Source organism: Phoca vitulina, unplaced genomic scaffold (genome assembly GCF_004348235.1).
Source record: "Phoca vitulina isolate PV1807 unplaced genomic scaffold, GSC_HSeal_1.0 scaffold13, whole genome shotgun sequence".
Lineage (NCBI taxonomy): Eukaryota > Metazoa > Chordata > Mammalia > Carnivora > Phocidae > Phoca > Phoca vitulina.
Genome location: NW_022589716.1, coordinates 32635183 through 32652170, shown reverse-complemented (window position 1 = coordinate 32652170; position 16988 = coordinate 32635183). Strand labels below are relative to the sequence as shown.

The 16988-nt window shown below is 40.0% G+C and overlaps 1 protein-coding gene across 4 annotated transcripts in view; it reads right to left on the bottom strand.

Annotated features, from left to right (window-relative positions):
* CNTN4 (contactin 4) overlaps positions 1-3283 on the bottom strand; it is a 913589-nt gene extending 910306 nt beyond the window's left edge. For 3 of the 4 annotated variants that reach the window (XM_032411802.1, XM_032411800.1, XM_032411808.1), the window contains exon 1: positions 2489-2746. The gene's annotated coding sequence lies outside the window, so the exon portion shown is untranslated. Of the gene's footprint in view, positions 1-2488; positions 2747-2920 lie in introns of those variants that run through there. The other variant, XM_032411803.1, reaches the window with a different exon arrangement.
* Positions 3284-16988: the final 13705 nt, after the last annotated feature.

The following is a 16988-nucleotide window of genomic DNA, read 5'->3' as shown; positions in this document are numbered from 1 at the left end:
ATAAAAGCATGCTTTCACAAAAGATGAAATTCTTTAAATAAAAACCAAGATTAAAACTAATGTATTTTATATCTATGTCTTTGACTATAACAAAGAAGAACCCAACAAGTTAAACTTGGCAGAAAATTTGGAACTATAAAGGGGAGTTTTCTGCTGAGAAGCTTAATTATTCAGGTTACCTTTATTTCTTAAGAAATAAATTGAAATAACAGATGTCCTGTGTACCTTTCAGAAGAAAACTTCTAGCCAAAAGATTTAGTGCTTAAGGGGAAAATAATTAGAAGACCTACTTCTGAACAAGAAGAAGAAAGAGAACTAGGTAAAATAAACGGATGATTAAAAAAGCTAACATTATTTGAAAGGCTTTCTCTCTATTTACTGTCAATGTCCCACCAATATGAAATGACCATGGAAAGAGATGCTGAGCTGACTCAAGAAGACAAAGTCCCCCAAGTTAAAGGAACTAAAAACTGTTTTCATAAAGGCTGTCAAAAGAAAATCTGCCTCTGCTGAAATTTCCATATGGCTCTGACCTGCACCCTTGAACAAAAGTCTTTTCTCTTATTAGTCTTAGCCCCCAATTTAAAAAGGTCAGTTCTTCCATGTTCTCCTCTAACCTGACAGGGTCCACACTGGAAAATAATGAGGCTTATCATCGTGATCTCTTCTTATCAATCCAGAGCAGCTGAAGTTGGTTTAAACAAACAAAAAAATCAATAGTATTTTATAACGTGGCAAAAATGGTATTCCCATGGAACTTGTTTTTGATTCTTAGCAATCTAACAGATTGCTCCATTGTGGAGATCCACATAAGTCTTGAATGAAATCAAGATGAAGACAGCAAGAATAAAGTTACGGATGAAATATGAATTTTCTCATAAATGCCACAAAAATCACCTCGAGGTGTCTGTCTCCATGACACAATGTTCTTTTTCACCCACTTGGGTAGAGACAGAGAGAACAAACTTGCTAATCGGCCGGAACGTAAATGCTTCTGCGGGGACCTGCCTGTTGGAAATCTACCCCACTCCCTAAAGGACATACACCTCAAAATACAAAAATAAAAGCACATTCCAAATTATTTCTGTAAGTGTCCAAACAAATCAATTATGTGGAATTATTCTTTGAAATATCCAGCTCCCATCACAGTAAGCTGCAGATGCTTCCGATGCAATTAAAAGACAGTTATTCAGACAAACATGTCCCCGCCCCTATGTTGATTTCAGTAGGAAAACTAGAAAAAAGTTCCAGGAGCTTTCCTCCCAGGAGCTCCTCCTTGCAAACAAACCTCCAACACACCCCAAGATCCACCACCCCACCTCCACGCAGACCACCCACCCAAAGTGATCAGTCACACTGATTCGCCCTATACTACCTCCGCAAATCTTTTCGCTACAAATCTGGAGACCCCGGCCAGCAACGAACCTCCTTAGTTTCGCGTTGCGCGAAGCAGCCTCCTTGCTGGAAATCCGCTGTGCTGCAAAATGTTCTCATGCAGCAGACTCCCGGACTGTTTCAGAAAGATTGAGCAGCCCACGTCCTCTTACCCTCACCTCCACACCTTTCATAAATAATAGAATATATACACACGAATCACAAAGAGAGAAAATGCAGGCAGGTTTTGAGCCCTCCTTTCCAGAAGGAGAGTGCGGGCTGGTGTCTGCGGGGTGCCTGGTGCACATCTCCTTGACATCTGGGTCCGAGGAGGAGACAAGGCAGCTGTCTTTGCCATGCAAAAGAAACTGCAAATCCCCCCAAGTTACTGGAGATTATTACGCCACCCCTACAAGTTCCCTGGGCAGAGCCTGGGTATACCAGGTACGTGTCACAAGAGCGGGGATCTGGATTCGGCTCTGTACCCCCGGCGTTTAGCACGGAGCCTGGCACACAGTGGGCACCACCAAAATCAATGTCTGTTCCAACAGGGCTCCTTCCACCACCGCTACCGGCTCTTGCGCCCTTAGATCCTAAATCCCTTCAAACACCAGCCCAAGTTCGCCTTTCTCTACCGTGGGCTCCACAGCTGGGCAATCAGAGCCCCGGGCTATCAACATCAGAAGGAAACTCTCGCCAGCGCGCACGGAGAGGGGGCAATAGCCTGAACCAGTTGGAGGAGCTGATTTTAACGATTCCTGAAGCATTACGCGCTCCAGGCTACCTGTTCTGTGGCTGCCTTGCAGCGCAACAAACTTATTTTCTGACTAAAAAGAAGGGTCGCCGTGGGGTGAAGGTGGCGTCGTGTGCGCCCTGCCTCCTCGCGGGTTCAGGGCGCTCAGTTCCAGCTGCGCCGACCCCGCAGGGCTGCCAGGCTCAAGGCAGTACGGCCCACAGACCCCGTCCAGCCCTGCAGGAGTGGGAGCCCCAAGTAGCCCCCTTTCACTCCGCAGCCTCTGAGGACCATGCTCGTTCCCACAATCCGACCGCCGGAGCGCCCGGGGCAGCACGCGCCCAGACTGGAGCGGACCCTGCTAGCTCGCGCCTCACTTACCTCAGCACCTGAGCGCGGCGCCCGCTACAGCCTCCTAGCAAACGGCGTCGGCACAGCCCGAGGGTCCCGCTGTAGTGGCGAAAGCTTCCTACTTGCGACCAATCCTGGTGTTGAACCCCGTGCTGTGTCTGGTGCCGCTCTCTCCTCCCTCCCAGCGCTCGCGGCAGCTCAAAAAACCCGGCGCTGCAAGGTTCAGGCAGCGGGCTCCTCAGCCTCGAGGAGGCGGAGACGCGTGGAGAAGAGGAGAGACGCGGGGCGGGCGGGAGCCGGCGCGCCGCCGGGCTGAGCATGCTCAGTGCGCGGCGGGAGGAGGTGCCTGCCCGGGTGCAGCACCTGCCCGGCCCTGCCCGACCCTGCCCGGCCCTGCCCGGCCCTGCCCGGGAGAGAAGGTCCCCAAGCCCCTGCGCGCAAAACTGGGGGAGAGTGCCTCACCTGAATCCGAAGCACCCGAAGACAACCCGTTCCGGTGTAGAGCATGTGCCGCTTATCGATGGGGAATATACAGCAGCGATGCCGCCTTCCTTTGCAACCCGAGTATAGGGGCACAAGGAGGCTCGAACTGTGCGGTACCCAAACCTCTGGCCTCTGTATACGGGGAATTCGAGGAATCTTGAAGGCGCCCTACCCAGGGAAGCAAATGCTTCTGCTTTGGGGGCTGAGAATTGCCGGCTACAGGAGAGTGTGGGTGGGGGGACAACAGTGAACTTGAGAAGCCGGAAGAGGGGGCTTTTGGAAGGTTTTACCTACTTGTCCTTAAGCGAAGGACACTGGCCAGACAGGCAGCGTTTTCGACCTGGACACTCATACAGTGTGCTTTCAAGCTGGAATGTGTGTGTGGGAAAGGAAACGGTTGAGATGAAATATGTACAGGGATCAATCTGTGGTGTGTGGAGGGGGAGGCGCACATTGAAAGCTTTGTTATTCAAAGCATGTGCTTTGGAAAATGACGTTACCATGATCTTTCTACAGAGTGAATCTACTGTCTTTTTGCAGAAATGGCTTTCTTCATCCCCAGCTCCAAACTCGGAGTAACCGTAGAGATTGGCAACAATGTCCCAGCCCCTCACGAACACTGTGCAAAGTAAGTCTGACAGGCAGAGGAAAGTCAGCCGGGTCGAATTCATTGGCATGCATTTCCAGCAACCCCAAGTGAAGCCCAGGCTCCTCTCAAGGGAAAAAGCCCCAAGGGCTTTGCTGAACCCCAGTGTTCCTGTGAGTTGTTCAGCAGTTCAGAGCTACATAAACAGCTTCTGACCATTTCCACAATCATGTAAACATACACTGACATCTCCATTATGTGAAAAAGATGTTAACTGGAAAACTATTTTTAAACTACTGTAGTAAGCAACCAACTCCTACAAATACATGCAGCTGCCTTGTTCACACAGTTTTGTGTTCTTTGTTTTTTACATTCCTATTCAGGCAGTGGGCAAATTCAGAAGTGTGTTGTGTATTGCTGTGGTCAAAATTTTCACCACTTGAAATTCCATGGCTTTCCTTGTTGCTGAGATTAATGCTAAAGAAAGGAGTTTTTGCTATTGTTCCCCAGATTTCTTGTTGGCTTAAACTTGGAGAGAGATTTTAAGTCTCCCTCCCTGCCCACCTGGTGTATTTCTCTAATACAGGCACTTTCCCAAAACGGGAATGTTGGTAATGCAAGAATTTTCCATGGTAAATAACTAGTTAAGATGAATGTTTTTACTCAGTCTGAAGGCTTTTGTGGTCCTGCCAGAACCATGACTTATAACGTAATGACTTTTAGATTATTTTTCCGCACCTAGTCACTTAAAATTATACATATGATTTTCAGTAAAAATATATATAACAAAAAACCAAAATGCCTAGCCAGAAGTTCTCCAGATAATATTCCTATGTATACATGCATACTTTTAATATGTTCAGTGAAAAAGTGATGCTTTAAACTCAAAATAAAATTTCAAAGAGAAAAGAATAAAGTAGGCTGTCACATTCTACCAAAGAGACTACAAATTGAAGCAATTTTCAGAGTTTTGTTAAGGGTTAGGGCAAAGCCCCTTAACAGTGTTTTCAAATTTCAAATTTAAATAGTTTTGTTTTCATCCTTTCCTTTTACCCTTCTTCTGTTTCTATTATAAGCTAGAAATTGCATTCTAGTAGGTGCTAGGAAACTAAAAATGACCACAACTTAATATCTGCTCCACAATTTACCATGTAGTTGGAAAGACAGGCATTATGTATCAGGAGAGACAGATTTGGGTCATCTTGAGGGGATGTCAGTTAAACATTATGATGAGAGGCATTTTTTTTCTCTTCATCAGTAGGGCCACACAAATCAAATGTTAAGCTTGATCAGCACCTCCCCAACATTTTCCAAGAGGAGCCACGTCCCCAACATTTCCCTGAGAAGAACAGTGGCTAGTTTAAAATACAACAAGTAATCAGTCCCTTTTTGCAAACCCACAGGAAAGACATGAAGCTCAACTGCCACCTCTGCCAAGAAAGAAAGCCTCTCACTGAAGCTCCCAAGATTGGGAAGTGTTCTTAGGAGAACCAGCCCCTGCCAGGAGACAAGAATGGTTCATTTTGACGACAATATCCTCACACGTGTGTCCCTGCATATCCGGGACCCCGGCTGTGTGTCAGTTTCTTGCTCAGGGAAGCTGTCATTGGAATTCTGTGGGGGGAAATGTTCCAAACGAATCAATTAATGCTGCCAGCAACAAGTTCAATACCACGGCACTGAATCCCCCTGCTTTACATCAGTGCATGAATGAATTATTGGTGCTCATGTAATTTGCAAATAATCATCATTATAATGCAGTGGAAAATTTCTCCTGCCCAGGTAGCCTAGGTAGCATCTAAGCAGAGAGCTGCAAAACCTCTCCCCATTATGCCCCCTAAAATAATTACTTACACACATATGTGAGGTTTTACTTCCAGGTCTTTTAATATAGGACTATCTATGTGGACACAAGGTCACCTCTTACTCTCATTAAACCAATCTGAACAAAGTGTGATAATTCTTAAGGGGAATCAACGCTGAAAATGCTTTTGACTTTTTGGAGGCATGGGCAGAATACATCATCAGGTTAAACTCAGCATGCAACAGTTCTGAAAACCCCAGATAGGGCATCTATCTGCTCATGTTATTCCTTTCCCCCACATCTGGGGCAATGGGGGCGGGGTGGAGTAGGAGTAGCTTTAATATAGGAGAAGGAAAAAGGAAGAGCATTGCAGGAAAAGAAATTTGTCTCTTCTGACCACATCTAACTTGATTCCATTTTCTCCTTAAATCTGGCCTCCAGTGGGGATTTAAACAAACTCAAAAACACCATGCTCTTTGTCTAAATGACTTGAATAAGGTCATCCAATGGCAAGGGTGCCTCAATGAGAAAAAAATGTACCTTAGTTTTGTAATTTTTGTTTAATGTATTAGGTGCCTGGATAGACCTTCAGGTACAAAGCACCACTTCTATCCTAGCCGCACTTTTAAAACTACCTTCAAATTCACTCTAATCAAGTGGATAAAGCATTATTTTTTAAAGAATTATGTCATGAAGAGCTTTGTGTTCAGTGTTGTAACAGAGTATAATAAAACAGAGCTCAGATAAGGACTTTTAGATCAGGCTTCCAAAGCTTCCTTCTATGCAATTGTTTTAGGTGACTGATTGATGCTTGAGCTTCAAACTAAGGGCATCAGAAATAATGGCCACATAGTGTGATAATGATAATTAGCACACAAAAGCACAGTTAATTGCCATGAAGGTTGTGACATAGACTGACAAACAGAGTCAAAGTAAACTAGAAGCCTGACACCCCAGCCAAGACTCCTTTATAAACATGGCTGTGAGACTCCCACTGAATTTAAGCATAATGAAGTGGAATTAGGAATCAATCAGCTGTGCTCTCCTCCATCCTTTTTCTACATTTTATTAGATTCTTTACATAAAATACAAAAATCAAAGTTCAAGAAGTCCTTACTTTGCAAAAGTATTTAGTTGATTTTTGTTTGCAGTAGTTGTGTTCTCTAAATTCTCTGTGAACACCGAATTAGTGACTACTAAAACCACTGCTCCTAGGAGAAATAAGTTCCTGTGAGCCTCTGATGCCAAAATTTTCATAAACCAATCAATACCAAACCTCATTTTATATGTGCTTCTGCTTAAAGACACCTTATTTAATATATATTGTTGATTCATTAACATTGAACTCACAGCCAGCAGCAAACTCATGCCTGAACAAAGCTTATCCAGAGTATGTATTTTCGCACTAAGGCACAGCACGTGGCCTTCTTGCCCTTGGGAATATAAGACATACTTTGGGCCACTTTAAATAGCATGATAACCAATAAAAAGCACAAAAATTCAAAAAATGTGGCAGCAAACAGAGTTCAAAAGAGAGAATGCTTTACAATAGGGAGCAGGAAGGCAGAGCGTCATCTTCAGGTATAAAACACCACTTGTATCTTATCTCTGTAGATTTGTAGACTTCAGCGGGGAAAGTAGGCACCTCAAATTTTTCACGGCTCTATGTCCACAAATGACTGCAAAAGTGCCACAAGTATTGACTTTGAGTTTACAAATAAATCTTACCAAGTAGACAAATTTGCAAATAAATTTCATATGTGCAGATATGGAATCTGTGGATAATAAAGACGACTATACCAAATATCCCCTTTAAACGGCTAGCCACATTAGTCCACATGGTACGTGATTCAGTTTACAGAGACTCAATTTACACTCAATCATTTTAGGATCATGTTATTCTGAGGAAAAAGGTATATTTTGTACTATCAAAGACTGTCTTCTGCCAGCTTCCTCAAGTACATTTTATATTAAAATCACATAGGATTTATCTGTTTATTATGACCACAGCCACTTTGTTTTGACTTCCAAAGTGGATTTTGGTGTTTTTGTTGTTCTTCAACATTATAATTCATGCAGTTGTTCACAAAGTAAAATAATTTCAAAAACTAAGATAAAGTTAAGGATAAACAAAGATGAAGCTTAGTGAACTGAAAAAAATGTGTCTTTTTAGGAACTGAGAAAACTGGAGTTCTGGTGTTGGCCCCAGAACAATGTAATCTTAGATGAACATAAGACTGGCAATTATCTTTACAGAAAAGGCTAGGTGCAAAGGAAACAAATCCGTGGGCTGAAATGAATCAGATTCTACTTACCAATTTTTTTGTTCCATTAAAAATATTTAGCAAGTAAATTGTTTGTATATGAATCCTTTACAAATATTGTTAACAATTCCAAAAATAAAAATAAAAACAAAAGCCAACAACAAATGTTGTTAACAATTCAGGTTTAAGTTCTCAACCCATGTTAGGAATTTTTATAAGATACCCCCCACCAATCCATGCTTTCTGGTATTCATGTCCTTATTTAATTCCTTTCCTTTTAACTGTTGGCTAGACTTATTGATTCACTATTATTGATTCACTAAAATGATGGATGTCACTTTCAACATTAGGTTACACAAAGACTGTGGCTTCTATCTTGAGTACTCTCTCTCTCAGATTGCCAGCTTCCACATTGTGAAGAGCATCAATCAGCCTAAAATGGTAAGACCCACATTGTGAATAACCAAGATCTGCCAGAATTCATGGGAATGAGTTCAGAGGTGGACCTGCTGAGTCTTACCAATGGCTGTGTAAGTGAGCTTGGAAGCAGATTCTCTAGTCCCACTGAAGTGTTAAAATAATTGAATCACTAGCCAACACATTGATTTTGACTTCATGAGAAACACTCCCACTAAGAGGTACCTGGATTGCAAGCCAAAAAAAAAAAAAAAAAAAATTGAACAATTAGTGTTTATAAGTTTAAGACCCTGTGTCTTGCTGCAATTTGTTACATAGATAGTTAATTCACCCCACCCCCCAAGATATTCTGATTTAATAAGTTTGGGGTACAGCTTGGATACATGAGTTTTACAAACAAACCAAGTGATTCTAATGCATGTGGTTGCTTGACAACTCTTTTACAAACCCTGGTATTTGGAGATGAAAGAGTTACAAAGAAATTAGAGTTCATTACATCATACATCTTTCATTTTGTCCTAAACAATTGATACTATATCCACATAAGCATGATTATATATTTTCTAAAATATTCTCATATTGTACATATTGTTTTAATATCATTTTCTTCATTTGCAATATGTCCTGCAGTTTTTTCCTATCACTAGTTTTCTATGCCCTAATTGTTTAAATCTGCTTGACATTTCATTTTAGAATATACTGCAAATTAATCAATTTTCAATTGTTGAATAATAAATCATGTCTGTTTTGCCATGATAAATAAGTCTTTGATAAACATATTGAAGTTAAATTTTACGCACATCCTTAATTACTTCTTTAGAACAAAATCCTGGAATTTGAACTACCAGGTGAGAAAGTATTGTGATTTTGCTCATTCTTAATTTTTACATTCTTTTGTGACTATATCCATGATTTCCAAAAATTAAAGGTAGGTGAGAGCTCTAGATTACAATAAAAGAAGATTCAAGTCTAAATTCTGCACATGTAAAAACATAGCAAGCAAATATAAAAAAAATCATTCAAACTGAGCTCAGCCAAGTGCCAACTCTCTGTCCTACAGCCTCTCCAGCAGCACTTTGTTGTTGTTGTTGTTGTTTTTAAAGATTTTATTTATTTGACAGAGAGAGACACAGCGAAAGAGGGAACACAAGCAGAGGGAGTGGGAGAGGGAGAAGCAGGCTCCCCGCTGAGCAGGGAGCCCGATGCGGGGCCGGATCCCAGGACCCCGGGATCATGACCTGAGCCGAAGGCAGACGCCCAACGCCTGAGCCACCCAGGCGCCCCTCTCCAGCAGCACTTTGAATGGAAGATTCACTAGCGGCAAATGCAACAGTATTGCAAGCGCAGGATTTAGTTAGCATTTTAATTGGAGTCAGGCAACAAAAATGCTCTGAAAGATACTCACAGAAATCATTGCAAGCATAAGCACAGGACACCATTCCCAGGAATATAAGCTATTGAGCACACTAGATTCTTACACCATGTTCTGCAGAGCAACACTCACGGCAATATTTCTAGTCAAACCCATATCTTGAGCACCACTCATTTCATCAGAGAATAATCACTGCTACCTTCAATTATGCCAATTAACAAAGCTTTTATCATTGATCTTAAATAAAGTTAATTGAATCTCACGTGGGTTTCTGATAAGAGGCTTTTTGATGCTAACTACCTGCTTCTGGAATATATATCCTTGCTTAGGGAACTACAAATGTTAACCAACCCTAGCAAGAGGGTAGGTTAAAACCAACACACACACAGACACACATGGCCATTAGCCATACATCACACTATGCTAACATTTTTAAATAAATTGAATGCAACATGGCAAAGTAATGCACATTTTTTATATTATGTTTATTTATTTTGCCAAAGTTTGTGTCAATTTACTTTTTCATTAGTGCTATATTTTCCCAGTTCCTTGCATACTTACTATATAATTTTATTTATTATCTTTTCAAATTTGTGGACATAGAAGTGTTTCTCACTTTATTGCTAGTGAGGTCAAACGTTTTACACATGTTCATTTGTTATCTGCATCTTATGAAATGCCAGTTTGTGTTCTTTGTTCATTTAATTATTTGAGTGTTAATCTTTATCCTAGAGATCTGTTGAAGTTTTTGGTATATTTAAGATAAGATTTTATCTGTTGCAAATATTTCCTTGTGTTTTCTTTTTAACTTTAGAAATATATATATATTTTACATTCTTGTATACTCAAATGTATTACTTTTTCTTTATGTTTCTTTTTTCCAGCTTTGTTAAGATATAATTGACACATAACATTGGGTAAATTTAAAGTATACGACGTGATGTTTGGTAGATGGACGTATTGTGAAATGTTTACCACAGGAAGGTTAACACAATCTTCACATCACAGAATTAACTTTTGTTGTTGTTGTTGTTATTGTTCTTATGGTGAGAGCATTTAAGATTCACTTTCTTTCTTCATTCTTTTTCGTATTTTGTTTCTTTTGTTTTGCTCCTCTTACTGGATAATTTTGAATGTTTCTAAGTTTACTGATTCTTCCTTTGACTGGATCAATCTGCTGTTGAAGCTTTCTACTGAGTTCTTCCCGTCATCCACTTTATGTTTCAGTTCCAAAATTTCAGTTTTGTTCTGTTTTATGTTTTCTATCTCTTTGTCGAATCTCTCACTTTGTTCTTGTATTGTTTTCTTGATTTATGTAAACTGTATATCTGTGTTCTCTTGTAGCTTTCTGAGCATCTTTAGAACAATTATTTTAAATTTTTTGTTAGGTAATTTGTTTACGTCCACTACTTTGGGGCGGTTACTGAAAGATTACTGTGTTCCTTTTGTGATACTGTGTTTTCCTGATTCTAAATGATCCCTGTAGCTTGCATAGTTGTCTGCACGTTTGAAAAAGCAGTCACCTCTTCCAGACTTTATGGACTGATTTTGGTAAGGAAAGACCTTTACCTATGGTTGGGTCCATGCTGGAGCATGCTGTGACCCTGGTTCTAGTGATGCAGGGTGCTAAGAGTAGGGGTGTGTAGCTGCTGCAGGTATGGGGGACATAATGTCTCACTGGCTCAGGTCTTGAGGTCCATGACATCGACAGCCATTTGATCCTTAACAAGAGCTGCAGAGGTTCCGCAAAGGTGCAAGGGCTGTCAGATCCTCAATGACACCTCTATTTCAAGCTGATAAGGACCAGGGTGGGCAGCTGTGGTTGCCAGAAACAGTCATGTGCTTGGCTGCACTGGCCACCTCCAGGTGCCTGTGTAGCAGAAGGGGCCTGCTGTAGACATACACTTAATGGCAAGGGCTGAGGCTCGCTGCAGGGACTGGGGCCAATTGTGGGAATGCTAGCAGCTGCGAGGGTCCTGGCCACCAGCAGGCACTCCTGTAGCCGCAGACTCTCACCACAGGCATGTGCAGAGCCCTGGAGGCTGGTGACAGCAGTCTGGTCAGCAGCACGGATGTACACAGCTGCAGGGCAAGCTAGGGGTGCACACACAGGGTTGGGATTCAGCTGTGGGGAGGTCTAGGTTGGGGCTTATAGATGCAGACACAGAGGTTCCACAGGATGTGGGGGAGGGAGCAGAGAGAGATTTATGTAGCTAGTGTCTGTGGATGCAAAAACCTGTGGGACAAAAGCCTCAGTGGCAAAATCAGCAGGAGGTGCGTAGTGATTCTGCTGGCCACTGGTTTCTCCAGTGGCAAAAGCTTCTGGGGTCCTCTCAGGAGCAGGGAACCATGGTCACTCCTTTTGTGTGGCTGATACTGGTAACCCCTGTCTTTCTTTCTTGTTCCCAGCTATCTTTACATGATTCAACTTGGCAGGTGAAACTAAAGTGGATCCAATCACACAGTGCCCTCAAAGGCTAGGGGAACTGTTTGCTAACTCTATTCTCCCAGTCATAGATAGGCAAACTCTTTTGAGCTGGAGAATTCCCTCTTGGCACTGAGCAGTGCTGGCCTGGGGAATAAGTAAAATGACACTCTTCTTCCTAACTTTTTTGTACAATTATTCTCAGAGTTTTTATTCCACTGCATTTCTGAAGCTTCTTAAGTGGACTCCTGAGCTCTCCCAGAGCTATTTTTGTTTGTCGATAGTTGTCTAATTGTTAATCTTTGTGGGGTCACAGAAATTGGAGCCCCCTACCCCACCATCTTGGTAACATCATTTCTTATCTTTAATGTCATATTTTTAAACTACCTAGGGGCGTCTGGGTGGCTCAGTTGGTTAAACATCTGCCTTTGGCTTAGGTTATGATCCCAGGGTCCCCAGGATCAAACCCCACTCCAGGCTCTCTGCTTTAGGCTCCCTGTTAAGCAGGGAGTCTGCTTCTCCCTCACTCTCTGCTCCTTCCCCATTTGTGCTCTCTCTCTCAAATAAATAAATAAAATCTAAAAAAAAAAAAAACTACCTAGAAAAACAGGCATATGGGAGATGAAATTACTTTTAAGTAATTTTAAATAATTAAAATACACACATTTAAAGTCTCTAGAAGCGGTTTTAAGGGATGACATCAAATAAAGAAACATGTATTCAAGAAAATCTAGTAAAACTCAGAACAGAGAGTCTACATTTCAATCATAATATCTACCCCCAATCCCCCATCCACCCCTGCTGGGATTCAGATTAACAGAAACTCCACTCCAGATGGAGTTAAGAACATAGGACTCCCTCCTCCCCACCCCCAGCTCCTGGTAAAGAGATATGGTATCTTAACGGGAGGGACATGCCTTTAGCATTTATCTTATTCCCAACTACCTATTGCAGTAGCTAAATGGCAGGTGAGTATGGCTAAGAAGTCAGGGTTACTTTATTCTACTCTGCCCTCACTCATAGAGCAGAGGCTCTACCTCTGGCATGATGGGTTGAAAATACTAGGGACCCCATCATTCTTGCCCCAATACATTTGTAGAGTGGAGTTTCCATGTCAAGACAATTAAGTCTAGAATACCAGAAGCTAATGCCCCCCACCCAGAACTCCCCAAAATCTAGGGGATCACTCAGAGATAATCATACCACTGTCCCCACAATCATTTCCAAAGCCATGGCTCAGATTTCGCCCAGGTGAAGAAGTAAGCCATAAGAACAGACTGCTTCTATACTCTGGGGAAACAAACACACAAAAGGCAAAGACAACAATGAGTTTATTTGGAAGAGTGTGAGGAAGTTCAATTCTAAGGGTGCTCTCAAAAACAGTGAAGTTTTGGTAGAAATCAAATTAGAGGAGGTATTAGGTAAATCAGAAGCCAATAAATTTACCAGAAAAAGACAGCAAAGAAGAGCCTTGAGTAGGAACAAAGCTCAAACACTGACCTCAAAATTTACCCCTGTAAAGGAACCCAGATTTAATTGGATCAGTCTCAATCTAGGGAGCAATTATGTTCTACTGTGTTGTTAAAAACAATAGAAAAATGAGCTGATAATTAGTAGAGCTTAGCAGCTGGATGTGATCAGGGGGAAAGAGAGACTGCAAAAAGCCCTCCTAAGACCACTGTCATCCCAGGGTAACTGTGCATGCCAGGCCTATGCCCTCTGAGGAGCAAAATAGAGACTTCACACTGCAGAAGAAATGGGACTTCATCATAATAATAGTCCAATGAGTGACTAAACAAATAAACAAGAAAACACTAATCACAAACACCTGAAGCAAAAGGGGACCTTCCAGAGATGTTACAATACATTATTTTAAATATCCAGTTTTCAGGGGTGCCTGGCTGGGTCAGTTGGTTGAGCATACAACTCTTGATCTAGGGACTGTGAGTTCGAGCCCCATGTTGGGTATACAAATCACTTTAAAAAATGAAAAATAGAAAATAAAATCTTTAAAATATTGAGTTTTCAAATAAAATATGACACACAAAGAATCACTAATATGTGACCCATAAAACAAAAAGGAAAAAAAAGGCAAGCAATAGAAAGTGCCCGTGAGAGTGACCAGATGTCAGATTTGACAGAAAAAGACTTCAGAGTAGCCATTATGAACATGCTCAAAGGACTAAAGGAAAACATGACTAAAGAAGTAAACTAAGGCATGAGGACAATGTTGCATCAAATAGATGATGTCAATAAAGAGAAAGAAATTATAAAAAAGAACCAAATGGAATTTCTGGAGTTGAAAATCTATACATGAATGTACAGAGCACTATTATTTCTAATAGCCAAAAAAGGTGAAACAATCTAAATGCCATCAAATAATGAATAAGTAAACAAAATGTGGTAGATCCATACAATTAAATACTGTTTGGCCATATAGAGTAATGAAGTAATGATATATGATACAATATAAATGAACCTTGAAAACATGCTAAATTAAAGAAACTAGTCAAAAGACCACATAGTATATGATTCCATTCACATGAAATGCCCAGAACAGGAAAACCTACAAAGAAAGTAAACTAGTGGTTGTTTAGTGGGTGTTGGGGGCGAAGAGGATGGGGCTGGAAAAGGGGATAATGGTTAAAGATTAAAGGATTTATTTGAGGAATGATGAAAGTGTTCTAAAACTGATTTTTGTGATATTTGCACGGTTCTGTAAATACACTAAAAAACAAATGTATGGTATGTGAACTATATCTCAATAAAGCTGTTACCAAAAAAGCCCTCTATTCTCATATCAAGGGAACATAAAATCCTACCTATATTTTTTCCTACCATATTTATGCTTTTATTTAAAAAATACTTATCTTTGGGGCACCTGGGTGGCTCAGTCGGTTAAGCACCCGACTCGATCTCAGCTCAGGTCTCGATCTCAGGATCGTGAGTTCAAGCTCTGTGTCGGGCTCACGCCCAGTGTGGAGCCTATTAAAAAAAAATTAAAAACTAAAAACTAAAAAAAGACTGGTCTTTAATTCATCTAGCATCAATTTCAGTTTATGGGTGATTTTTAATTTTTAAGCTGTTGTTTTTATTTACTAAAAATAAATAAACTTTAGCCAGTTGTTTCCATATCATTGTAGATGCTAGTTCAATCGTAATGTTATCAATTCTACTTTTGCCAAAGAAATTAGGTTGTCTTTTGAATTGTGTGAAATAAAATGCTAACTAAGAGAGCACAATTAAGACTAAAGAAAATAACTTCGAGATACAGCACTTGGTTGCAAACATTTAACTTAAAGATCCTGCTTTGGGGAAGAATAAATATGAAATAAAAGGGTGACTAACCCTTTGGGAAAAAAAATCTTTCTGTGAGAGCGAACTGATAAAAGAGCAGGAGGGGCAGCAGACAGGGTGGGGTATCAGGCAATAAGGCATTTGCTGTTGAAACAAACACCAAGTCATGCATATTCTATTTTTCTAACAAATCTGTTCTTCAACAAATCTGAAATGCTAATTTGTTTTTTTGATAAAATATGACATGTATTTAGTTAAATATACATATGGATTATTTATTCATTATATTCTGGGAGACATATACCAGTATTATTCTTACTGATTATTGTATACATTTTAATATTTGTTAGGATAAGTAATCATTTATATTTTTTTCTCACTGTAGGTTTTGACTATTTTTCTTAGCTGATTCTTCTGAATATATATTAGAATGATTTTGTCAGATTAAAAGTTATTACTGGTATTTTTATTTGGATTGTATAAAGTATTAAAAATGATGATAATAATACTGATGCACATTTATTAAGTGCTTTAGATGTGCTAGGAAACAAGCATAATCATTACATGCCCTATAGCCCTGATCTTTATAAGACCTCCATGACATAGGTAGTGTGGGTTTTTGAACTTTTTAAATTGTGAAATAAACACATAGAGAAAAGTACATAAACATACATGCAGAGATCAATAAATTGTTACAAAGTGGATGTCTACGCAACCAGTAAATATATCAAGAACTAGAATATTGCCAGCATCCCAAAAGATCCCAATTCTCCCTTGCAATTACTACTCTTCCCTCTTCCCTAAAGATAATCATGTTTCTGACTGCTAACAATCATTATGTAATGTTATATTTAAGGTATGTTACTTGCAATTAGTCTATAGTTGGGTTTTATTTTTTAAATTCCAGTTTGATAATCTCTATCTTTTAGGTAGAATAATTTTTCCATTTAAATGAAACTACTGATATATTTATGTTTAAATCCACCACATTATTTGTTCTGCTTCCTGTATATTCTTTCCTTCCCCCATCTTGCGTTCTTTTGGAAAATTAGTTGTTTTTATCAATCAATTTCCTCCTCTATTGGTTTGATATTTCCCCACTCTTTTAGCCATGTTTTGGAAGCTACCCTAGAAATTACAAGTGCATGCCTGATTTATGAAGTTTATGTTCCTTGAAACATTTAGCATTTTTTCAGTAATTTATGAACCTTAGAACATTAAACTCTATTTTTTCCACTCCAAACTTATTGCTATTAGTATTGTGATTTTTAATTCTCTCCTCTATCTAAATACTACTTAAGTATTTCCCTATATATCTATCTAATCAACTAAGGCACTATAACTACTATTATACACAGTTATTATTCAATGATATTTATCCTCATATATACCATTTCAGTCACTTCATCTTTCCTGCATCTCTTACCTTTTATCTGGATTCATTTGGAATTTCCTATACTGGAGATCTGCTGTTAATGAGTTCTCTCATATATTGCTTGTCTGAAAATGTCCTTATTTATTTACCTGTAAATAATATATTGGCTACACTTAAGGTTCTATCAGTTACTTATTGCTTTATAAAGCAATCATTCAAAAACTTACGGGCTTAAAATAACACTTTCATTTGGCTCAGATTCTGAGTGTCAGCAATTTGGATTTTTCTTCTATGGCTCCTGACAAGATAACTAGGTGATCAAAGTCACTCTAGAAGGTTGACTGGGGATGGCAGTTTTAAGGTGACCTCTTCCTCATGTCTGGTGTTATAAGTGAGACATTGGTTGGACATCCATCATGTGGTTTCTCATTCTCAAGGAGGCTAGCCTACTCATTCTTGTACAGTGAAGGTACATGGCTTCTTAAAGCCTTACTTGGAATTCTTTTG